This window comes from Natrix helvetica (genome assembly GCF_964273705.1).
Source record: "Natrix helvetica genome assembly, chromosome: 1".
NCBI lineage: Eukaryota > Metazoa > Chordata > Lepidosauria > Squamata > Natricidae > Natrix > Natrix helvetica.
The window spans coordinates 173241855-173264671 of NC_138548.1; the positions used below are offsets into that span (position 1 = coordinate 173241855).

Genomic DNA, 22817 nt, shown 5'->3' on the forward strand with positions numbered 1-22817 from the left:
AGTTTTCTCCCATCTTGACTGGATCTCCATGATGGAAAAGATTATTTCAAGCAGGAGAGTCCAATCTCTGGTGTCTTCTGGAAGGCCTAGAAAGACTGTTGAGATTTGAATGATTATCATTGATACTTTTCTTCAATAAGCAATATGGTAACTGTCCCCTCTCTTCCTGGCCTCTGCTGCAAAACAGGTTCAGAATTTGACTGATTTGACAGTTGAAAGTACCGTATTTTTCAGAGTATAAGATGCACCAGAGTATAAGATGCACCAAGATTTTGAAGAGGCAAATTAAAAAAAAAGGTTTTTGCATTCTGCAGACCTCCCGAAAACGGTGCTGTTTTTTGTCAAAAAGGAGCATAAATAATCTTTAGGAGACTTGTACAGTGCTCCTGGGGGTGGGGGTGAGGGCAAAAATTAGCAAAAACGGCCCATTTTTAACTCATTTCTGCTCTCCCCAGCCTCCAGGAACACTCTGGAAATCTCCTAAAGGCTATGCATGGCCATTTTGGTGAAGGGGTGGGTTTTCAGGAGGCCAAAAAATGCTGTATTCAGTTTATATGACACACTTCTCGTCGGCCGGAATGTTCCTCTTTCCATTGGCTATGAGGAAGCATTCAAAGCATTCTAAAAATGCTTCCCACGTCTCTCCGGCAGTTCCGAACGGGGCGAACGGTGGCAAGGAAGCCATCCTCTTGCCTCAGGGATGCGCGGAGACGGAGGGAAAGATGAGAAAAGAAAAAAAATATTTGTCTGGTTCTGCCGAGGTGGAACGTGTGGTGCGTCAGCGGCGGCTGTATCCCATCCTCGTCGCCAGTGTTAGATAGGCAGGAATGCAGACAGACGTCGTGTGGTAAATTCAACAGACGTTTATTCACAGGCAGCAATAACAACAATACAGGAGAGAAGCGGGAGCTGTCCCTGCCTGACAGCTATTTATATGGAGCTGGTGACGTCTCGGCTGGACTACTGCAATGCCCTCTACATGGGGCTTCCCTTGGGACGTGCTCGAAGACTGCAGCTAGTCCAGAACGCAGCCGCGCGGGCTATCTTGGGGAGTACTAGGTACTCCCACGTAACACCGCTCCTGCGCGAGCTGCACTGGCTGCCTGTGGTCTTTCGGGTGCGTTTCAAGGTGTTAATTACGATCTTTAAAGCGCTCCATGGCTCAGGACCTAGGTACTTGCAGGATCGCATCCTACCACACACTTCCCTGCGACCGATTCGCTCTCACAGGGAAGGACTCCTCCGGGTGCCGTCCACTAAGCAATGCCAACGGGCGGCACCTAGGAGTAGAGCCTTCTCTGTGATGGGCCCAACCCTCTGGAATGACCTCCCCCCCGATATCAGAACCACCACCGACTTCCCCTCCTTTCGACGAAAACTGAAGACTCACCTGTTCCGTTTAGCCGGCCTGGACCATTCATAACCTTATTATACCTCCTGGCAGATATATTTTAACTGGGTAATTTTAATTGGGTATTTTTAGGATTGTGGAAATATTGTTTTTATCTACTTTACTTTGTACAGTGTCGTATTGCCTCCTCTTCTATGTTCTTATGTTTGTATGTTTGTATTCCATTTTATCTGTTTTATTTGACTGTACACCGCCCCGAGTCCCTTTGGGGAGAGGGGGCGGTATAAAAATCGAAATAAAGGTAAAGGTAAAGGCTGTCAGGCAGGGCGGCCAATCAGGAAGCGGGGATTGCCCGCGTTCAGCCAGGTCGCGTCTTGTCCAATCAGACGCGACCTGGCTGTTGCTGGCAGACTCAGGCAAAGCTCCTGACGTCATTGCCAGGACTCTACACCAGATTTTCACCCTCTTTTTTGAGGGAAAAAGGTGCGTCTTATACTCTGAAAAATACGGTAGTTCTTCCTTGATTTCCAGATGGATGTGAACATAGCTTGTTATGTTGCTCAAATTGGGTTGCTCTGAATCTAAAATTACGATAAAGAAATTTGTTTTCCTTGGGAATAAATGCTAACTCTGGTCTGCCCAACAACCTGGTTAAGACAATTAGAAGCCGTAAGGGAAAAGCTTATGAGACAAAGGAAGAAAAATGAAAGGTAAATAAGGAAGCCTATAACTCATGCCTGATCTTTTAGGTGGGAAATTTATGACCTTTCTAACCCTTAGCATAATTTTAAAAGCCCTTCGCAATATATTTATTCTGAACGTTTGTGACAAGTTATCTATCCCAAGAAAAAAAGAGAAGGGCATGTTTGAAAAAGAAAATGAGAATGTCAGAGAAGAAGAATACTGAAACTAATAGAAGACAATATAGCCAAAGACCCAACAAAGGAATACTGATTCTTCAGTTCAGTTTTTGTTCTGGCTTAAACTCTGCTATCTTTAACCCCCTCCAAGATTAACCTGGAGGGAATCAAATATGCAAGTGGTTGCTGTTTTAATACAATGATACAGTATTGGGTTCATCTCTACAACTTGCCATGTTAGGAGGTATTAGATTGCAGTATAGTAGGAAAAGTGAAATAATCAAACATACGATTTTTTTTTAGGGGGAGGAGGAAGTAACCAATAGTAAAGAGACGTTTTTTGGGAAGATCTTAATTAAAAATCATGGAACAACTTCAAAACAGTCCAAGTGACATTGGAACAAATGGGGTGTTGTTGCAAGCCCCCTCCTCCTTTATCTTTCATCCCAGGGCTACAAAAATAGATGGGATGGCAATCCATGTTGAGTACATCATCAATGGATTGGGTGAGGTGGAAGGGGAACTAAGGTTAATTTTCTTTTGAAATCAAATTTCCCAGAGAAAATGATGAAAGCAAACAGTTAAGCATACTTTTGACAGGCTGAGCTATCGGCCTATCAGCCACTCATAGAAGCAAGCAGAGATCGTAACAGCAATGGATTCACTTCAGTGCTTGATATAACAGCAAAAACAGTCTTCTCTGCCTGAAAAGACTAACCATTATCTACAGACCCCTCACATCCTGGACATAAATTGTTTCAACTCCTACCCTCAAAACAATGCTATAGAGCACTGCACATCAAGACAACTAGACACAAGAACAGTTTGTTCCTGAATGCCAACACTCTGCTAAACAACTAATTCCCACAACACTGTCATATTATTTACTAAGACTGTATTATTATTATTATTCTCTTCCTTCCTAGTACCTTTCTCTTCCAACTTATGACAATAACCATGTTGCTTGTATCTTTACAATTTACATTGTTTTATTTGTTTCCTAGTACGATTTGATTGCTTATTAGTAACCTATGACTATCACTAAATGTTGTGTCTTATGATTCTGGATGAATGTCTTTTATTTTTATGTATGTACACTGAGAATATATGCACCAAAGTCAAATTCCTTGTGTGTCCAATCATACTTGGCCAATAAATAATTCTATTCTGTTCTATTCCATTCCTTTCTATTCTATTTCTGTAAACAAAGCAACATAATTTCTGCATCACCAACCCAAAAGCTCAATAGCATACCTTTTGTAGATATGCATATTGAACACATTTGCACTTGATCACTTGCCTGAAAAAGAAATAAAGAAAATAGAAAAAAATATTTAGTTAGTTGCAGGTTATTTCAGAGAATGTTATTCCAAACTTGGTGAATTAGCTGGGTACCGTATCCAGCAGCTTCTAGAAGGCAGAAACATGTACACGAGTTGTACCATAAGCAAATTAATATATTCTAAATGTATTATAGCGTAAATGTGATCATAGATTTCAAACATCTGCCCAAGTACCTATGAACTAGTTAAGCTTTTCCCTCAGCTCATGCACTCCTTTTTCCTCCAGAATTATGCATATTAGCAATCACTACTTTAAACAGAACAGCTATGGAATATACCCTTTAAAGTAAAGATGTTTAAAATAAAGATAATTTGGATTAATCACAGCATTCTGAGTTTGGAAACAAAAAATTCATGGTTCAATCAAATGCAATCTTTGGTGTGCCTAAAGAAAAGAGTGAAACAGTATCTTTCTGAATGTCTAGCTTGATTATTCCACCAGGTTGCTGAAAGTGCAGCAATTGTAAAATAATTACACTATTGTCAGTTCTCTAGCAAAATTATGTCTCCAAGAAGATGTACATTTTGGAGACCAGAGAACTCTTAATAGGTTTATTTGTGCAGTCTTTATTGTACAATATTGGTTCTTCCTAAACAAATCCTAAAACATCGATTCTCTCTAAACAAATGACAACTATACACTTAATTGTCCTTCCTTGTGTTTGTTGATGTGCACTTCATTGTATGGAAAAGATTAGTCATCTTATCAAATGGGTCTGAGAAAGGAAAAGGAAACTGGCTGCTCTGTTGATGGGGGGAAAGCCCAAGAGTGAAGAAAATGCAAAGATGTTTCCTTCCAAATGTGCAGATTGTGTGGAAAATGAAACTGGAGGTCAGGGTGAGGCACGCTGGAAAGAGGCAAAGGACAGGCATTCAAAATGATTCAGTGCGCCTATTCCGCTCAGGTAAATTAGCTGCTGTGTTAAGAAGCTATTCCAACTTCCTAATAGTGATTGGGTTGGGAATCTCATTAGAATGGCCTTTCTGTAAGATTTTTTTTTGCACAATAAAAATCAGCAAGCTATAAATAATCCAAGACAAAGAGTAAGAGTACAGCTTCTGCCTTTTTCCAGGACATTTTTGTAGCTGTTTCCATTTCTAGTCTAAAGAAAGGAAATATGGAAAAATATAATAAAATTAAGTAAGAGTGATGCCCAACCTATTTCTACTTCTCTGCTTAAGGACACAGAAGGTAAGAAGCAGCTAGGTTTTTGTTTTCCAGAGTACAGAAAATGATTTACGTTTTGGTAGTTCTCAAGGACATTAAGGGAGATGCCCAGTATCCATTAATTCAGGAAGACTGAAGGAAATTACCTGGAATATACTTTCTATATTTTTTATTTAATTATTAAATGTATAGATGCATAAAGTGCCTCATTTCTTTGCAAAATGCAGTGGGCACTCAATGTGGATGTGATGTGAGGCATTGCAGTTGCATCTTTTGTCTTCAGTGGAGTTTCTAATCTAGTCATATGCTGCCAAAACTAGCTGAGGGATATCTTCAGAATTAAATGTCTAGAGTTCTGTAAACTTGCTGATAAACTCTGGTACAAAGCCCAACAGTATTCGCCATATAAAAGACATTTTATTAATCCAATACCGAACATATAAGAAACTAGCAAATTCTAAAAGTTTTCTACAATTGTATGGTTAACAAACAATTTGACTCATCAAAGAGATCTGTGAGACCATTACATGGGCTACTGATTGCTTGGGAAAATGCTCAGTTATGATGGACATGAGGGATACACTGCACACTGTAAGAACAACAAACAGTAGTATGTAAGATAAATACATATGTTTCAGCTAGTCGTGTTTCCTCATAAATATAGCCCAGATTGATGTTTACTTAATATGTGCTAATCATAATTCAATGGAGTCGTAACATCAATTTTTTCAGTAGTCTAGGAATGATGAAGCTGCTGTCCAACAACATTTGGAATGCAAAATCTTGCCCACTTGTAAGTATAACAAAAGCATGAGCACATGTTATGATAGGCATTCCCGGGATTATTTCTTGTCTTTTCAAGCAACAAAAATAGACAAGATTGATTATTTTAAGAGGGAGGGAGGGAGGGAGAGAGGGAGGGAGGGAGGGAGGGAGGGAGGGAGGGAGGGAGAGAGAGAGAGAGAGAGAGAGAGAGAGAGAGAGAGAGAATTTTGCAGCTGACAGCATAGTTTGCCAAAACGCCAAAGACTACAGAAACAAGCAGCAATTATACAATATTGCAGCCTGGGATTTTCCCTTCCCTAGGTTCTCAGCCAGCATAATTTATTGCTGAGAATTCTGGGAACAGAAGTTTACACATCTGGATGGCACCAGGATTGGGAAAAGTTGTAATATGGTATGTCAATGACTAAATGGTAGCTTTTCAGAGAAAGATGTTGAAATTATCATTCCAATGAGCCATTTACAATTCATAAACTATAATTTATGAACTCACATATCGAGCCACTTGTGAGGGCTTATGAATAATACCAGAACATATGAAATTTCTAAAGTATTGAAGCACATATTTTTCACTAGGATAATAAACTATGTTTTGTATTAGGAATACATTGTGCTGTGTGATGTTTTGAAACAGATCAGTGCTCTAGCTAGATCCATAAAGTAGATAAGCTGTTAAAGTAGCTCTTTAAGGTCTCAAATGGTGAACTTTTCTACTCCAAACTGGATATGTTGGGAATAAAATATAACCACTATGTCCCTTCCTGATTTCATCGATTTGCATCAATTGGAAGGCAGGAGTGGATCAAAATCAATGTCTCATTTCAGTTGCCTGTAGACAGACATTAGAATGTAGGATCTATTCTAGTTGTTCCAAAGGTGCTTTTTCAAGAAGCAACTGGACTTCCGAGGAGGGGGTGGGGTGGGGTTTCTTTGAAGACTTTTGCTTCTGGAAGCTTCTTCAGAAGAATCTTCTTGTATGAGAAACGAAAAGACTTTAAAGGGAAAAAAAACTCAGAAAGTCCAATTGTCTCTTGAAAAAGCACCTTTGGGACAGCCATGACCTGGATGACTGAGAATCATAGATCTCTTCTAGTGTTTTCCCAACTTGCTAGTTGTCTACGATAGACTATGTATCACATGGAGAAGTTCCACTGTGATGAAACCCACTCCCAGTACCATGATTTTTCTTTTAAAAATTAAAAGAATAAGAAATAAGAATAAAAAGATTTTGATGCCACTGATACTCTTGTAACAACCATCAAGCAATTGAAACAAAGCATGATGCAGTCAAAATGATTTGAAAAAGAACCCCATCTACTGACTCAATGACTTCTAGAAAAAAAAAAACTTTAAAAATATTCTGTGTTTAAAACATTGAGTGCCACACTCAAACACCAATTTGATTTCAAGGTAACAAGATCTCTTTCGGCCAAAAATCTCTGGATACAGGTAGTTTTCAACTTACAACCAGCACTGAACCCAACATTTAAGTTGCTAAGTGATAAATTTGTTAAATGAGTTTTGCCCCATTTTATGACTTTTTTTGCCCCATTTGTGAAGTGAATCATTGCAGTTGTTAAATTCGTAACATGGCTGTTAAGTGAATTTGGTTTCCCCATTGGCTTTGCTTGTCAGGAGATCACATGACCCTGGGATGCTACAACTATCATAAATGTGAGTCAGTTGTCAAACATCTGGTTGTAAATACATGGGGATGCTGCAATGGTCATACATAACTCACCTTTTTTCAGTGCCATTGTAACTTCGAATGGTCACTAAGCAAACTATTGTAAATCGAGGACTACCTGCAATCATTTTTTGAAATTGCTTGTCCTCTACTTTTTAGCTATTTGGAACTACTGGATTAACAACTTTTACAGCATCTGTTGAATTTCCTTCAATCCTTAGTGAAAGAAGTTTTAAACATAAGTGTCAGAATTTTTTGGATGAAGCAGCAAAAGGTGATTTTGGAAAGTTACAAATTGACAAAGAGTCCAGATGGATATGAAGTAAGATTCTGGAATTAATTGTAAGAGTTTTCCCCCATGGAACAATGCTTTTGTTCAAATTCTTTTTTTTTAAATGATAGGATGGGACATTGAAAGTTGGATACTAGCAGGAACTAAAAATTACAATTAAAGAAGAACACTTAAATTTTACTTATGGATGCAGAATGGAGCAAAATGTTTTAACATTGGACATATTGAAGGAGGTTTTTGAACAATGAACCCAACAGGTAATTTTAAGAGTGTCTTTCTCTATAGACAGACTGTGTTTAATAGATGTCATGGACCATATTTTTCCAGACAAGACTGAGACTGATTTGAAAGTGGATTTAAAAATGACAGGTTATATGAACAATAGACAAAAATGTGCTACTCAGGACATATAAAAGAAAGCAGCTGATGTCTTGATAATTTAAAGACATATACACATAAGAAAGCAAGAGAGGGACCTTGGATAATTTTCCTATATTGGATTTACAAAAAAAAAAAGCTTGTTAAAGCTTTGTAAAATTTTGTGAGATGGGACATAGGAAAAAATGGCAAGAAATTAAGTTTGGGACATTATTTGAAGGAACTAAAGTTTAAGATTAAGGAATATAACGTTAGTTTATTTCTTCAAGTTTAACATAAATTTGTTGTCATCTAAATTGATATTTGCTAATATCAGAACTGAAATGATAAGGTGTTAAGGATCTGTTTATAGATAAGAGATGGGATATGGAAAGAAAAGATCATTTGTTGTATTTCAGGAGGTGATAAATTACTAAAGTTGCTTATACTTATGAAGAATGGAAAATCATTTCTTTATGCATTTCTTTCCTTTTTCTTTACTATATTCTTATTTTTTATTTCTTTTCTATTTTATTCTTTTTCTTTCATGCACCTTCTATTGTTTCATTCTTTTATATTTTTTAGTTTGCATTCATTTTCTTCATTGTGATTGCAATTTTTAATAAAATTATTAAACATATATACACATGTATAACGATTACTTGAAATACCCTAGCAGACCAGCAGTGGTTCGAAGGACAGAGTTTGGGAAGTGACCTTTGTGTATTACTGCCAGGCAAGGTATGTATCATGTCGGAAACATTTCAGGTGATATTAAATATTCAGTGTAATAATATAAATGTTTTAAAATAAATTTTATTCCCAGTTCCTCGCATGACAAGAATAGATGATACAATATGTATTTCAGAGATGTACTGGAGAATGTCAACTACATCAAAAGGGCAGATGTACCTTGGCAATTGAAAACATAACCCTTTTTAACATGCATCGCACACATTACCTACATGTCAAAAGGGACAGGGCTTCAATTTCTCAGCCACCGCCAGCATTTTGGTTTTGTTGACATAGACACAAACACACCCCACATATCAATATAGGCCTTAATTAATCCTGATTATTAATCTGAGCATAATGTCACACAGAGTCATGTGATATTGAGATCAGTGGCCTAAAAAAGTAATTAATGAATAAATAAGTATAAAAGTAAATAAATAAAATACATAAAAATGGAGTGGAATATTGGGAAATAAGTGCCCCCAACAACATTTTGTTAAGTAGGTCTCTGAATCTAAGATTCTTAGGGATACACTGGGCTTATTTAGGTTATCGAGGAAAGATCTATCAGGAGCAATAACCCATACAAGTATCTTGAATTACAGGATTATGATACCTTCTTAACCGGAAGGACTGTAATACTTTCCCAAATCCAAAAAGAGCAGTGTGTGCTATACAATCATTGACCAGCACTGTAGCCAATTAAAATTTAGTGGCACAGCGTGTAACTTTAAATATTACAGAGTGAATAGCAAACATACTTGGCTACAGCTTTGTGAAGCAGCCTCCGTTAGGAACATAGCAACAACTAGCCTTTTCTAAGAAACATAGACTAAAATAATATATGCATGAAAAAATTAAAATAGCTTACTTAATTATATATTGATCCTTTAACACTTTCTTTGTCCTTTTTTCCCCTCTGCTTGACATTGTGAAGAGAATCACTTTCCTCGCTTCCCCTTTTCCTTATGAGATTCCTGAAGTTGAAATAGAATTCCAGATGAGGGATTTGATTGACCAGAGAGGGTTTCATGCATTTCCAACATCCTATGAGCTGGCCCCTTCACACTGTTCTTCTATATCTCATAGTTGTCTTCTTCAACACTCTTTCCTTCACAGTCTACTCCACATAGGCTTTCATAGCCCCAAAAGGGAGTGCCAATACTAGCCTTATCAACTTCAGCAAAGACCCAATGCTTCATGTGGTTCTGAGGCCTATGTAAAATAATAGTCCTGCTTTTTAAGCATTAAAAACAAAGATATTCAGTTTGAAAATCAGGTTGTTTCTCTCCACATTGTTTTTTGTTGACACTGCTTAATCAGCTGCTCTCATCTTCAAGACATTATCTGAGAAACTTCACTAGTTCTTTGAGTTGTTTTCTCACAGGGAAGAACCCATTTAATGGTATAATATGTTTTTGAGTTGGGAGAAGTTTCACGTCAAGGACTTTAGCTGAAAAGAAGGCTCAAATGGAGAGCTTCAAACTGATGAAATGCCAACATCAGTTTAAAATATCAGCTATGCTTTCACAAGAGTCAGGTATCCTCCACCCTCTCTTCTGACCTCCCCATTGACCCATAGCAGAAGGTTGCCAAACATTGAGAATGCAGTTATGCTGCTACCCATATAGCTGTTTTGAGATGTAGTTTTCCATGTGTTGTAACAGGACTCCAGGATAAACTTTAGGTGTCAGCAAATTCATGTCCATGTCCATATCTGTGTCATTAAGCAAAATTGTTCTACAGGTATGGATCAAGTTCTATCTTTCCAGAAAACATGAAAACAGATCAAGTATATTTTTTTTTCATTTTTGCATTGTATTGTGTAGAGATATTTATTTGCATATGACCAAAGGAAAACATTGCAATAAAAGCAAAGTGGTGTGTCTCCTTATGGTGTATTTTATTTCACCTTCCCTGTGTTTATGAATCTGTACACACATTTATAATAATGTTCATTGGAGAATGAAAAGGCACTGCAAAATGATCAGCATATGCAATATATTTGATAAGTAAATAAAAGGAAATTGAATTTTCTAATGCACTTAACAGAATAACAGAGTTGGAGGAGCTTTGTTTCACACAAAGCTCACCATTAGAAGAAATAAAAAAAATGAGAATTTTCATCTATACCACATCTCAATCCCCCTTCCACAATTATTTGGGAAGGCTCTCCAAGCTCTCCCCCCTCCGAGAATATTTATTTAGAAGACACAGAAAGCTGTAGTAGGAAAGGGAAATCAACAAAAATGCCAACCTGGTCCCTTAATTCAGTGACTATCAGATTGCAAAAGTCCATTCAACCTACTGTAGCAATACAACCAAACTGTCCTAAGAAATCGCCATGCATTTACTTGTTTCAAGTTCATGGACCACGTGGTCAGTTAAAGGTATGATAAATATATGAAGCTGACAGGGGTAATTTAATTCTTTTTTTTTAAGGCTGCGAATCAAGCTGAATAATTAAGGAGATTAATTGTGTGATATAGTATCTGAGCAAGGGTCAGGGAATTCTGGATTTTAGTTTTGTTCAGTTAGTAATCCTTGAGAAGCTTAGATTTCATAAGTCAAACTCACGACTTCTCATAAGGATAATTATGTCGCTCGGTGAGATTATCCCACAGAAGACTAGTAGGATATCAAATTGAAAAAATCACAGAGTTCAGAAAGAAAGAAAGAAAAACGTAAGAATTTTAATAAATGCTTTCTCCACCTCTACTTTACCAAGCTTGTTCTAAAATTGATAGCTGCCAATGGTACGTCAAAAGAGAAGGACCCATCATTCTTCCCTTTGACTTTGAGCAGAGGGAAGTAAGTATGACTTTTAAAAGGCATATGACTCATATAAGCTTGCAAATTTCTGTAAGAAGCACAGTTAAGTCAATTTGTCAGTATTATACCAAATTACATCAAAGGATTTGTGAGGACTGTAAAATTTTGCATAATTGAGGGAAGTTAGAACAAATGGTATAATCTTTACAGAAGCATTTGTATAATGTGGGAATGAACTTGGGAGACAGAACAATGAGACTGAACCAAAGAAATAGCTTAGTCTGTAATAGGAATATGGAGTCTTCAAAGAAAATTGGAGAATGATTCATATTTTATTACAGACAATTTTGAAAATGAAGATAAAGATGAAAAACCAGAATTTTTCCTTTGAGGCTTAATGGAAAAAGACCTGGAGAAAAAAAAATGGAACTTTGTTACTGTATATGTTGACATCAGCAAGACTATTTGTATACATAAAAAGGAAGGACAGTTTGATTTCCACCATGGATGAATGGCTATAGATGTTGATGGAGTTGGCTCCATCATGAAATGTCAAAATTGACTTATTTTGATTGAAGACAAAATGTAAATACTTTCGTTTCCACAAGGAGACCGCTTCTGAACTTTGTGCAAGAAGTAGAAAAGAATGAAACTTTGATTTTGGGTTTTACCAATTTGGTTGATAGATCCTTGTAGAAGTGGCTTGTTTATATTATTATGAAAAAACAAAAAGTTCTGATTTATGGTAATGCCTTATTTTACTGCAACAGAGAGAGTCGGAAATCAATGCTTCTTTTTCCTTTTTTCTAATCCTTACTCAGTTCTCTTCCCCCTCTTCCTCCCCACTGCTTTTCTATTTACTTTTGCATTTTGTATCTTATTTTATCTTATAACTCAATAAAAATGTTAAACTTAAGAAATGTGGAGTTTTCCTAGTTTGGGGCTATGAAGGGGACTTGATGTAATAAGCCATGCCTCTCTCAGATTTTCTGCCTTTTTTATGTAGCAATAGCACCTAGACTTACATACTGCTTCGTTTTGCTTTGCAGCCCTCTCTAAGCAGTTCACAGAGTCAGCCTATTGCCCCCAACAATTTGGGTCCTCATTTTACTAGTCTCGGAAGGATGGAAATCTGAGTTAACCTTGAGCAAGTCAAGATCGAACTCCTGGAGTGAGCAGTGAATTAGCAGGCAGTACTACATTCTAACCACTGCACCCCCAAGGTATCACAGTATCCACTATGAAAGAAAAAGAATATTTACAGGAATAGTAAATTGTGGTCAAAGTCCTACTTTACAACCATGGAATGTTCCAAATACAATAACAATTGTAAATGTTTAATAAAAACCATAATTATGTTAATCAAAGTGTGCCTAGGAAGCCCTTTCATACATCCTACTAATCATGTTTATTAATTACAATAGCTGAGTTTAGGCTTCAGCTATTAATCACAATAGCTGAAGCCTAAATTAATTCTACCATGGTATAATTAAGGTTAATGTTTGGATCTAATGATATCTGACACCCTGAGCTGAGAATAGAGATACTCAGCTTTTGCACATTTCTTGTCTTACCAAACATAGATGTGTATGTGTGGATGAGCCTATTTTTGGATTGCATAATTAGTTAACTTTTTTTCCTTTAGCAGCATCTAAGCAAGAGTATATCATTAATAATAATAATCATCATCATCATCATCATCATCATACAATTGTTAGTGATTTTGAAATATACCTGAAAATTAACAGAAAATAGTTTTAAAAGTTTGCCTGGCCACACTTTTAAATGCCTGCCAGAATGACTAATTCTGTACCTTTGGTGCAGAGGAAATGGAACAAAATAAAAGAGGAACAGGATAGACGTACAGAGGAAAGAAAGGAAACAGGAATGTTTTATGTAGCCTGAGGTTACAACTTCTGGATGTGTCCATTGATTAATTATATTCACTGTGTCCTTCCAGTACAGGGACTGGCTGGTTAGAAATTCTAATAATAATATAATATCAGCGTACCATAAATTGCCAAGCCATTTCACAAATTCTAGGATAGATTATAGCAGCACTTGGTTGTATTCAAAATTTAGTCACATATTGTATGCATTCTTTTTTTAAAAAATGTACTGAAAGTTTAACAAAGAACATAAAAACTAATACAAACTAATAAAAAGCAGAAAAGAGAGAAAAGAAAAACTAAGAAAAAAGACAAACTTGCAGGTGGGGAAAAAAAGAAATAGCAAGCAGAAGCATCCAATTTTCTTTGCAGCAAATATAAGTAGAATTCAGTTATATCTTATTCTATGATTACAGCTCAGTCTTTCTATTATCCAGTATTTTTTCCCCAATTACCAAAACCACACATCAAAGATATATTGCATAGGTTCTGTCTGACTGCTTGGCAGTTTTTATTCCTAGGAAGTAAAGAAATGTGAATTATATTTATGGACAGATTTCATGCATAGTGAGGGATATACAGTAGCCTATGGCTGAATTTGTTTCCCACTAATTAAAGAAAGATTTAATAAATCCCAGAAAAATCAAGAAAAAACTTGATTACTTCAGGTATACATTTTACCATGTGTGATGGTCCTGTACAGTAAGTATACTAAATTGTACTGGATAAATATAATAACCATGCAGACAATATTTAAAATGCAAATATTAATGGAGCCTGAAGTCTTTCTTCTAAGTATTGTGGATAAATTGACAGAAAACCAGTGCGGGATATTGTTTCTTTACATGGTGACTGCCGCAATCGCTGTTTATGCTAAGTATTGGAAAGAAAAAGGGACATGGACTATAAATGGAGTTTAAAACTGACTGAACTGGCAGTGATGGCAAAATTACCGGTAACCATACTGATTACAGGCAATAGATTAGATTTATAAGAGATTGGATACACATTGTGGACTTTCTGCATGTTACAGTAACAGGTGGTTAACAGAGGTTTTTGAAGATTAGTTTAATTTTATTTTTAGAGTTACCTGTTGACTCCTTTTTTATACAGTGAACAGATGTGGGTTGATTTGTCTGATAAATAGATTTCTACCTCAATGACACCTTTCTACACAACATGGTATTTTTTATTAAATATGGATGGAAAATGTTATAATTACTTGTAGACCTGTTATGTAAAGAAAACGTACCAAGTATTTCTGATATATTTTTCAACCAGGTGGACATTTAATATTTAATATCAGTATTAATGATTAGATTTGTCATTTGTTAGTATTGTGTACAAATTATTATTTTTTTATTGGTAGTGTTTGTTGTTTGTCTTTTTTTCCTACTTTTTTATTTTAACCTTGGAAATAAAAAATATTCTTTAAAAAAATTACATCATCAGATTTCCTGCAACACTTTTTATAATACGCATAATGCATAACTATTTATTTACTGGCAAGGCCTTTGCTTCCTACTGACCATTGATATTCTCATGACAATTTGGACCCTCCTCTGTAGCTGATGCATGTCATCAATATCATTCTTACAAAGGGGCTTTCTATTGCAGCATTGTTTTATAAAGCAAGCAAACATTTAAATCAGCCTTACTCCATTGCTCAGTCCATCCCCAATCCAGTCCACATGCATTGAAGGTAACTGTACGTCCATCTACCCAATTTGGATGCCAACCAATTTGGGTAGATGAATACAAATTGCAATTGTGTCTAATTTATTTTAATTTAAGCTGTAGCCAATATAACTTCTATCTATGAGAAACTACCCCAGAAATCACAAAGTTGATAAATCCAAAAGGAGAACAGAGAAAAAGGGAAAAGCTGGCAAGAAAAATGTTTCTAAAATAGAGGGTTACTTGGTAGATGTACTTTCCCCCCCCCCAAAAAAAAGTCTTCAAAACCATTTAAATTGCTAAAATCCAGTCCCCAGAGTGACACCTGCTGGAGTCTATGGATAAAAAGAATAGGAGATGTGAATTTTCATTCATAGGATCTCAAAGTAAACAAAAAGCTGTTAACTCAGCAATATTCTCTACTCATTAGAAAAGTTTTCTTTGGAATTTTAAAAGTTAACTTCAGTTAACTGAATATAGATTCCAATAGTTGAATTGAAATCAAAGAGATGGAAACCCCAAACATTTTCTCGTATTAAATTCAATGGATTTTCAGAGGATACAATCTGGATCCACTCTATTATCATTCTATGAAAAACAGATCGAAATAAAAACTTAAATATGAAGTTTAGTTTGCTGTTGAGAACTAATGGATGTGTGTGCATGCCTATGTAACATACTGCATGTCTACTGTATATAAGATGTCCCCAAAGAAGGATCTCTGTAACTTTCTGTTACATAAAGCAAAGAAATTTAGTAGGCATAATCTATATACTTCATCTTAACCAGATAATGAGGACATCATCTGACTCTGTCCTTCTCTGTGGTCTAGTTCCTTATTGTACAACAGACTAAACATAGCATTAACTATTTGCTTAACTTCTTCCTCTCTCAAAGCTTCAATAAACAAATGATTTAATCCAGTATATTTCTATTAATAATAATCTGATGGTTCCAAAGAAAACTATTCCGGGTGACATTTCCAGTAACTAATTTGCAGGTCAAAAATTGTTTTATTTTCAAAACTTTGTTTCACAATGCTAGTAGCAGCAGTAGCATAAGCAGTATTATTCTTATTAGATGTATTCTCATCCTTTCATTCACAGTGTTTGCAGTTATTTAATGCATATGTTTGTTTAAAATGAAATTTGTTGTTCTGAATTTTACAAAATGATGATAATTTCATTTTTATTCTTCAAATTTAATAGTTTGAGCTAGATCTGTGAGTTTTATATTACAGAGAAAAATATTTATCTTTAGATTTATGTATGTATGTATGTATGTATGTATGTGTGTGTGTGTGTGTGTGTGTGTGTGTGTGTATATATATATATATATATATATATATATATATATATATATATATATGTATATGTATATATGTATATTTAAGTGAAAGCAAAAGATAATGTAGTAAATGTAGTATCGTTTATGCCCACATAAAATTACTTGTGCGTTATATAATTAAACTACCACTTTTCTTTACAAAAACATGCAGAAACAACATCCCAAGATTTTCTGATTTCCATTTCAGCATATCCAATCAAGAAAAAAGGTTTATTAAACGCATAAAAGACAGGCATCTATATCTGAATCCTTATATGAAACATCCCAATGAAAACCAGACTTAGACAGGAAGATTTAGTCCACAGTTGAAAATATTTTCACTTACATACATCTCTTTCTCCTTTTATAATCATTCCAATAAGGTTGATTATCTTATATTGAAACCAATACACAATTCGGCAACTTGTGTTAGAATAATCAAGAGCATTAATCTTTTATGAAGGAAGAGTGCTGGTGGTTGTCATCCTTGTGATCAATTATTTTTAATTTTTGTCAATCATTCCCAAACCTTGATCCAAAATTACATCTCTCTCTCATTTACAGAGACAAAATAGCATAAAATGTATGTTTCAGCCTACATAGTCAAAAAAGAATAGTACATAGTCAGAAATTTATATTATAAAGCAGCAGGATCAATCTATGGGTAGAGATCACTTCCAATTGTAAATCATTTTATTTAAAAAGCAAATCATTTCTGTAGTTTCCAGTGCATGTCTCATACTAGGAAGAAAAAAATATTCTTTGTAAAATCAATTATATGAAGGAAGAACTTTCAGCAGTTCATAATCAACAGGAAAAAAAAACCACCCACATACACTGCTATGCCATAAATGAAGTCCCCCCACCTTCTAAACTAGGATAAGATATGGAGGAATCCAGAAATGTTTTTCTCCAATGTATGTAATGTATACAACTGCATATTACAGTAGTCCCACATCTAAAATGAACATCAATAAATAGTTGAGAACATCAAATATAAGCGTATACCGGTAAGTGGTACAGTACCATGCCTGAGACCAATTCAACTCTATCAGAATTTCACTACTAACTCTGAGTCTTATCCATCCACAGTGCAATATTGATTAAATTTACCAGCTGTCTGCAAAGACTGCAACTGTCAAAAGTCTGGAGACTTGCAATATGGTATAAATGTCAAGCATTATTTAATTTAGAAGTCAAGTGCTGTAAGCTCCAAGCTGTTGTTTGTTTTAAGTCTTTAAATTGTTACCTTCTAACAATCTTATTTTTTCCAGATTGACAATTTAACTAATAAAATTAGGACCATACATTTATAAAGTACACACTATAAATTTATGTTGTTAAATGCAAAGAATTTATAAGTTTTCATAGAGTGATATTTTTGAGGTGATCAGACAGGTTCAGATATCTGGATGGTTGCCGTTGTTTATAACAGACAAGGTAATTTGCCCACCTACCTCTCATTACATGCCCATAATTATGGCTATGTCTAGATGAATAGGGATGATTTGCATTTAAGATGTCAGTAAATTACACTGTGTGTACTGCATACAAAACTGATGTTACATTTACTGACAACTGCTGAAATCCACATGGAATAGTGAATAAAAATAATTATGCATCAACTGCAAATTATGACATAAATCCAAGAGCTACAGAAAAACCCCTCTAATCCATCTCTATACAAAGAAAGGGTACAGTAATTTTCCCAAAATGACTGAGGAATTCAAAGAAACAACTATGAATTGAGTATTTTATGTCCTTCCAGAGAATGGTTTTAAAATTCTAGCCAGCTTAGATTTAACAGGTCCCTTCCAATTCAGGCCAAAAGTCCATTCACATGTTCCAGTTTTATAAAATATGATCAGCAATAGATCTACTAATTTATTTTTATAGACTTAATAAAAGAAGCTATTTTTTAGCCTATCTTCTAAGTGCTCTAACTGAAAATTCTTCCAAATGAAACAAACTGACTAAACTGAAAAATTTCAAATAATATTGCTGAGTTTTCTTATTCTGGTAGATGGACTTTTTTGTTTTTTAGTCATCTGCTGAAGATGTCTTCCACGCAATTCGGATGTTTTTGCACAAGTGACTACAACTCTCATTTGAACTCTTTTTTTACTTTCTGTTCTTTGGCTTTCCTACTTGCTGTCTTTTCCATGCGTTGCTAAGAAGCATCTTTGAGACCTTCCTGTGACATGCAAGAATTGCTCTCATGAAAGGTTGTTCATTGTGGGAAACAGGATGTTGTGTAAGATGGGCTTTTGATGTGTTCCAACATCAAAAAGCTTGTCTTCTTCTGTTAAGGAAGGATGGAATGGGATGGAATGGAATGGAACGGAATGGAATAAAAAACAGAATAGGGCGCCTAGCCCTTTAAATGCCTGGACAGAATTTCAGAGGAAGAACTGTTTTTCTGCAATACTTTTTTTTTTTTACAAACTATTACAATTGTTCTATTGTTACTAGAACTGTATATTCACATCATCAAGAAATGTAAGTAGAAAATGACTTATGATTTAAATCTAATTAATTGCCTCATCTTTTCAGCCTTTCTCATTCAATCCTCATTTGTGAGGTAAAATAATATTGATTTCCCTCTCAAGAGTACTGTCATTATGTAAGAATATAGTCCAAACTCCCAAAGTACCTAAAAAGTGATTGCTTGAAAATTAACATGCCAAACAATTCTTTTTTTCCTGATAAACATACATTTACTGAAAAGGTGCAAATCTTAAATAATTTTTTAACTTGATGCCCTCCAGAAAGAATTGGGAATACAAGTACCACAATATTCAGAATTCTACCCCTGACATACTGTATCTGGAATGGACCAGGAATTACAAAGTCAATCTTAAATCATTCTTTTTTTTAAATTTCAGTGCTGTATATAGTCAGTTTTGTCTTAAGAATCTGTATATCCTATAGGCAAAAGCCATTCTCTTTAAAGCACAAAATTCTGTTTTGCAAACACCACATATTTGTATAGGGTTCCTTGATATACCTTCCATTGGTTTCCAGATTTCCAAAATAAAGGAGAGGTTTGCTCCAAGTATTTAAGAATACTTTCAAAAGCATTCATTTGAAATAAGAATAAAAGAGAAGTGTTAAATAAAAATAAAAGGAAAGGGAAGTGTTTTCTTGAGTCACATCCCACAACCACAGAAATCAGGAACTACATTCAGCTTTATTGCAATGTTCATACTGATTTCTTTCAGCAACCAGTATTCATATTTGGTCATCTTCACTGCGGACAATTCATCACTGTTGCACTTTCTTTTTTATATACTGAAAATCAAATACCCAAAATCTGAATGTCATGGTGCTAGAATTCAGTGTGGGGAGTGGGAAAGAAATATTGGATGGATGGATGGATGGATGGATAGACGAACAGACAAGATTGTTCTGGGTCAACCTATTACGTCCTAGCCATTCATATTTTCATAACTGCCAACTTTTAAAACAAAAGATACAAGAAAAAAGCAACGCCATTTATCAACCTCCATTAAGAGAAGGCTTAATGGTTAACGCTAAACCACCTTCCACCAACTTCACCATATTAATCATACTTAATCAAAAGCAGATTCAGTGTGAAATTTGCAGCACATTTAAAGAATTTAGGATTAAACTACATAGCTTAAAAACTTAATAGTTTATATACATCTAAACTGCCAAGTGGCCTCAACCATCAGAGAACTAATGATCAGATGACCACTAAGGGATAAAAATCCTTCCATTCTGAAACATTCAACCAGAAGTGAAGACGTTTCTTAAATGAGGAACAAAAAAGTTTTCAAGAACCTTTTGAAAAGTTTTCAAGTTGCCTTTTGAAAAGCACCTTTGGGACAACCATGACCTGGTTGATTGAGAATCACCATAGACATACATCTAAAATTACCATCCTCACCATATTCCTCTTAAATCAATGGACAGTTTTACTTCAAAGCATTAAAAACGCATCATCTGGCAAAACCAAACCAATCCGTGGTTCCTGTTTAAAACAGGAAGAACCTGGAAGAACAAAACACAACAGCCATAGGATTACCTTCACTGTGACTGGTATTACCTTCACTGCAATTAGCCAAAAGCGCACCCAAAAGTTTGCAAGCTTTTATATTCCCTCCAGCTCATCTTCAGGGAAGATATTAAGAACAGCCAGGCATAAGTAAAGTGCCTCAAGGCTAAAACTTAGCTCTGATACTTTAATTCATTAATTGAGAAGCCACAGAATTAATGAAGCTCTGCTCTTTGAGGAATAGTTTTAAAAAATGGGCACACTTTTTGTGTCACTCTCACGGGTCCAAATAAAACCAATGTTAGATTTGGTTATTCACCAGTTTCTATTTGACTCCCACTGTACATCCTATGCTGGTTTACTCCCAGAAATAAATCTCCCTACAACAACTATAGTTAAAGAGGTGTTTCTCACACGAGTATGTACCATCGCGCCGTTTTGAGGAAGGAGCGTCCCCCAAACACCAAATCATTTATTTCTGATTTGCCCGACTTCAGATGAAGCTGTTAACGTTAGTGCTGTTTTACATTTTATTCTCTCCTCTCTCTGTGTCTCTCTCACACACACACACGCACACACACATGCACGCTTCCGATCTCCCTTTGGGACCGGAGGGTGCTTACAGAACTCGGTCCAGGATTCGATTCAGAAGACCGACTCTCTCTCACACACGCTTCCAAATTCTCTAGGATCCCAGATTCGTCCCCTTTCTCACGATTTCCCGGACAGCCGAAACACTGGAACGCGTGGGTCAGAGAAAGGCAACCACGGCTTAGTTTAGCTTTGTATCGGGCTTCTAAGCCGTACCGGAGAGCGTCCGTTTATATTTGCAAGGCAATTCATTTACTGAGTAGCGCTGGGAAAAGGGGGCGCTTCCCCCCGCCTCTTCCATCTCTTTCTTCCAAAGCGAATTGGATGGTCCGAGAAATTTCCTCCCCCGCCTTCTATGAATCTTATTCCCCGCAAGCAACTGTAGCAGAAGAGTTGCGTTTCTCTCTTTCCGCGTCTCCTATAATGTTTCACACCCCCGCCCCCGCCCCCCAACCACATTTTTTTTTCCTTTTACTCACCCAAAGCTGTACTTTCCTTCCCGGGCTTAATATATCAGGAATCAAATGAGTTTGCCTTTTCCCGGTTTGGCTAGAAAGAGTTCACACCACAACACCCCCTCCCCAAAAAAAGATGTTTAAAAAAAGGGGGGAGGCGTGAGAGGAGATGAAACGGTTAAAAAAAAGAAGAGCTGTGATCCCGCTAGTTGCTCCTACAGGTCTAGGTTACAATCCAATCAGCGGAGGTCTTCGAGAGAGCCAGAAGCGGACGACGGCTGGCTTCTGCCGCCAGGAGCGCTCAGAAGCCTTGTGAGGTTGTAACTTATCGGCAAGCCGAAGGGGAAACATCCCCGCTTCCTGTTACATCAGGAGGAGACCCCGCCCGTGTCGAGTATTACATTTCTTTCTTTCTCAAATAACGCGCGCGCTCGGGCCGGGCGAGCTTTTCGCTCTCCTTTCCAATGGCAAAAAGCCACGCGGGTCTTTCTCCCTGGGTTGCCCTTATGTTTTTTCACCTTGGAGCTAAGCATCGACTCCCATTAACTCTTACTGTGTGACCCTTTCAGTTAGAGGTCGATGGGAGTCGAAGTGGCAAGCAGCTGGTTGTAGGACGCTTAGGATGAGCCCCCCCCCACCAACTCTGTTGTTACATCTTCAAATACCCATAACTTTAAGCTTAGACTGTCTACTATTGATCTCACCCCATTCCTAAGAGGTCTGTAAGGGGCATGCGCATAAGCACACCATATCAGAGGTGATATTCAGCAGGTTCTGACCAGTTCTGGAGAACAGGTAGCAGAAATTTTGAGTAGTTTGGAGAACCCGCATATCTGGCTGGCGCTATGCCCATCTATTCTCTGCCTCCCGAGTCCCAACTGAATGGGAGGAAATGGGGATTTTGCAGTATCCTTCCCCTGCCACACCTGCTAAACCATGCCCACCAAGCCACACCCATACAACAGGTAGTACATTCTTTTTTAATCCCACCACTGGTGCCTACCATTCCTGTCCTACTGTCCCCATTTATTCGTACCCATTTCATTCATACTCATGTTTATTCTTATACCTATTATCTTGTAAATGATTGACAAATCAAATAAATAACTAAAATAAATAAAATAATTAATAAATAAAATAAAATAAAGCAGAAACTTGAAGGTCGAGGCTTTCCCCTTGGCAAGAGGAGGTGGGTAGAAGCGCCCAAAGGAAGTTACATATTTCCACAGAGAGGTAGAAAGCCTGATGTGTTGGATCTCAAGCCTACCTGTCTTCTTGATGGCTTGAATTGTTAAGTTAAAGGGTTATAGCAGAGTTTGGATTATCTAAGCTTCCAACAGCTTGTTCAAAGTTTAGATAGTCTACTAACCAAGCTCTGAAAAGTAAATCTCTGGTCCAAATGACCAACCCAAATTTGAGTCCAAACGATCCCCATCTCTATTCTAGAAAGTTGGAGATTCCAATCATAGAAGTAAAGTTTTGAAAGCTACGACTTATCACTTTGTTGCTTGTA

At 36.5% G+C, this 22817-nt stretch overlaps 1 protein-coding gene across 3 annotated transcripts in view; it reads right to left on the reverse strand.

Moving 5' to 3' along the window:
* Window positions 1-21621, reverse strand: part of CALCRL (calcitonin receptor like receptor) — an 87677-nt gene extending 66056 nt beyond the window's left edge. Inside the window, exons 1-2 of one of the 3 annotated variants that reach the window (XM_081942961.1) lie at window positions 21329-21621; window positions 9448-9553 (exon numbers count right to left, since the gene is read on the reverse strand). The gene's annotated coding sequence lies outside the window, so the exon portion shown is untranslated. Of the gene's footprint in view, window positions 1-9447; window positions 9554-20881; window positions 21050-21328 lie in introns of those variants that run through there. The other 2 variants (XM_081942960.1, XM_081942962.1) reach the window with 2 other exon arrangements.
* Between the last annotated feature and the right edge of the window lie 1196 nt (window positions 21622-22817).